Source organism: Mirounga leonina, unplaced genomic scaffold, assembly GCF_011800145.1.
Source record: "Mirounga leonina isolate KUSES-001 unplaced genomic scaffold, KU_Mleo_1.0 Mir_179, whole genome shotgun sequence".
NCBI classification, from domain to species: Eukaryota; Metazoa; Chordata; class Mammalia; order Carnivora; family Phocidae; genus Mirounga; species Mirounga leonina.
Genome location: NW_023270466.1, coordinates 5163639 through 5166867, shown reverse-complemented (window position 1 = coordinate 5166867; position 3229 = coordinate 5163639). Strand labels below are relative to the sequence as shown.

The following is a 3229-nucleotide window of genomic DNA, read 5'->3' as shown; positions in this document are numbered from 1 at the left end:
TGCGACCGTGGAGAAGGCGGTCCCGAGGGAAGGGCCGGCCTGGCTGATCCCCCATAACCGGCTGCTGATGGCAGCCGGGCTATAACCCACAGGGACATCAGCAGATCCGAGTTGGAAGTGGAAGGCCTTCCTGAAGAGTAAAATGACAGTTCCAGTCTTGGAAGGTGGAAACGCTCTGGGGATGGAGGGTGGGGACGGATGGGGGTGACGGTGCCCTGCGCTGTGCAGGGAAATGCGGCTCGAATGAACAATCTTGTGCTATGTCTCTCTTACCACAGTTTATTAAAAACGAAGTAAAAAAATCCGTAAACCTGAAACCTAAAAATAACCAGGTAACAGAAAAGCTTGCAGAGGAATGCACAGGAGTACCCGCTGTGTGTAGAGGATTCAGAAAAGCAGGGCTCCCAGGAAGGGCTGAGAGAGAGAAAAATGATAGATTGCTGTTTGGAAGAATTTGCTATTTGTTATTTCAAAGAAAAATCTTAAAAGGGGTTATCATAGGGAAAAGAGATAAGAATTTTGTTTGGCTCTTTTCTCTTTTGTATGCTGTTCAGTTTTTTCCCCCCCAGTTTGAATCCATATATGGAATGGCGCCGTAGTCTTGTCAGAACTTTGGATTCTTGCGGACACTATCAGGCCAAGCTGTGTATTGGGAGCGGGGTTTTCTGACTCATTATCTCCAGACATCTGCTGAACACCTGTTGTGGATGCCAGCCCCCGGGCTCACAACAGGGACACAGAGACAGGTGACCACGCACCTGCTCACCCAGGCCGGTCACGGGGCTCGAGCCAACTGCCGCCTGAAAAATTGGCTCCTGGGGGCTATTTCCAGAGACTGTAGCTGTGCTTTGGGTGAGGTCAGACTTTATCTTTGCAACCAAAGGTCACGTGCTGCTGAGAGGCTGGAGCCTCAAATCCCTCAGGCCCGGGACTCAGAAGCTTCCAGAGCTGGGCCAGGACAGGGACGGGAGCGCAGGTCCCGGCGGAACACCCTGGAGGACGGAGGGTCAGGGAGGAGCCCCTGAAAGGGGGTTTTAAGGAGTAGTCAGCCCCCTCCCATGGCACCCCTGGAATGTGCTTGTGGCGGAGCCAGACATGCCCCAGGGGACAGCCGCTAATCTTTCAGAACCCGCAGCCTCAGAGGCTGGCTGGTGGTGACGGTAGGTCACAGGGCCAAGTCTCTGCTGCGAAAGGATGGGGAAGAGTGTGGGCGTGGGGAGGAGGGGCAGGAAAGAAGTTCCACAGGAACCTACAGCAGAGGTCCCCCGGGATGGGGCTGTGATGTGCCCTCACCGTTGGGGCTGATGTTTGGTGAGGGGGGCCTGCCCAGGGGCCCAAGACTGTCACTCCAGCCTGTGGGGCTCCTGCTGGGGGCACAGAGCAGGATCTGAGTTCAGTTCTTGGCGGATAATGTGCCTTGTCTCCTGAAATCAGAATTTTACAACTAAAAGGTAGTTACAGAGAGTTTGCTTCAACCTCAGTCTTTGGGGTCTGGAAACAAAGCATTTAAGAGATTTAGACAAAATCCTACTACCAAATTATTAACAATTCACACTAAGTATCAGGCCATCTGCCCGCACCCGGGGGCCCGTTATTCTCCTGTGCTAAGTCTTTATATGGTAATGTAGCGTGTATATGTGTATACTGTGAAAGTGTGTATGCATGTGCACACGTGTGTGTAAGTGCATACATGTGTGCATGTGTATGCATGTATGTAACTGTGTGTATATGATATACATATGTTTCTGTCATTGTGTGTATATGTGCGTGTTGTGTATAAATGTGTGTACATATGTGTGTCTCATGAGGTAAAGGATTCTCTGGCCCTGAAGACCTGTTCTCCTGGCCCAGAGCCTTGACCCTGACCGATTCATCCACGGGTGCCGGTTTCCCATGGTCAGGGAGACGAACAGAGCGGGGAGAGGACTGTCTTCCCTCACAGCCGGGGACTCTGTCTTTGTTGGAAGTGGGCAAACCGAAGTCCTTCCAAGCCAGTTCTCACTGGGGCTCAGACAACACCTTTGGCTTTCGGGGCAACTTGATACAATGGAAGTTTTATCCTTTTGTCTTTTTTTCTAGACATATTTTAATGTAACTGAAATCATGCAAAATGTACAATTGTATACACTGCTTATACACCTGCTTTTTTTTTTTTTTTAAGCCTAACGCTAAGACAGCTGATTTTCAGTGTTATTAGAAGCTCTTCGGAAACATCAGTGTATATCCTGCGTATTCTGCGGTGCATATTCTGTGGTGTGACCGCGTCCTGATTCACGTACCTGTTCCTGACCTGAGACGCTGAGGCATATCTCCCCATCATGAGTAAAGTTGGCATAAACATTTTTATGCACATTTTCTGTTTTTGTGTTTCTGATTGAACATCAAACTCCTTTTTCTTTGGTTTCTGTCACAGACAATTAAAATGCAAGGAGACAAGCCTTTATTGCTGAGCATAGCATTACATGTGTGTTGCTCTAGATCTGGTTTTCTTTTTTCCTGGAAAAAACATTATTTTATTAGCCGTTGGACCCACCTTGTAATACTTTCTTACTACAGTTTTCACAGCTTTCAGAATATCACTATTTGGGCACTAATGGAAAGAAAATCAATCTTTCCACCATCGTGAGAGATGAAAATCATTAGTTAATATATGGTTTTTGATAGTTTTGAAAACTTTCAGCTTCAAAGCTCATTAGTGGTAATGCCATATAAATATTTAAGATTATTTTTAAATCTGGGGGAATCTCTATCCAGTTTTTTTTTTAAAAGATTTTATTTATTTATTTGAGAGAGAGAGAATGAGAGAGAGCACATGAGAGGGGGGAGGGTCAGAGGGAGAAGCAGACTCCCTGCCGAGCAGGGAGTCTGATGCGGGACTCGATCCACGGACTCCAGGATCATGACCTGAGCCGAAGGCAGTCGCTTAACCAACTGAGCCACCCAGGCGCCCTCTATCCAGTTTTTTTTAAACATATAATTTTAACATACAATGTTATATTAGTGTTGGGTGTGTAACATAGTAATTTGACAATTCTATACATTATCCGGTGTTCACCACCATAAGTGCACCTCATCTGTCACCACACAGTGTTATTACAATATTATTGACTATATTTCCTATGCTGTACTTCCCATCCCTGTGATTTATTTATTGTATAACTGGAATTTTGTCCCCCTCAATCTCCTTCATCTATTTCGCTCATCCTCCCACCCCCCTGTTCAGTGGCAA

The 3229-nt window shown here is 46.9% G+C and overlaps 1 long non-coding RNA gene across 1 annotated transcript; it reads left to right on the top strand.

The window, feature by feature from the left end:
• Positions 1-492: 492 nt before the first annotated feature.
• On the top strand, positions 493-2491 carry LOC118023331. Its single transcript, XR_004682776.1, has 2 exons — positions 493-1160; positions 2162-2491. It is a non-coding gene; the product is annotated as an uncharacterized LOC118023331 (long non-coding RNA).
• Positions 2492-3229: the final 738 nt, after the last annotated feature.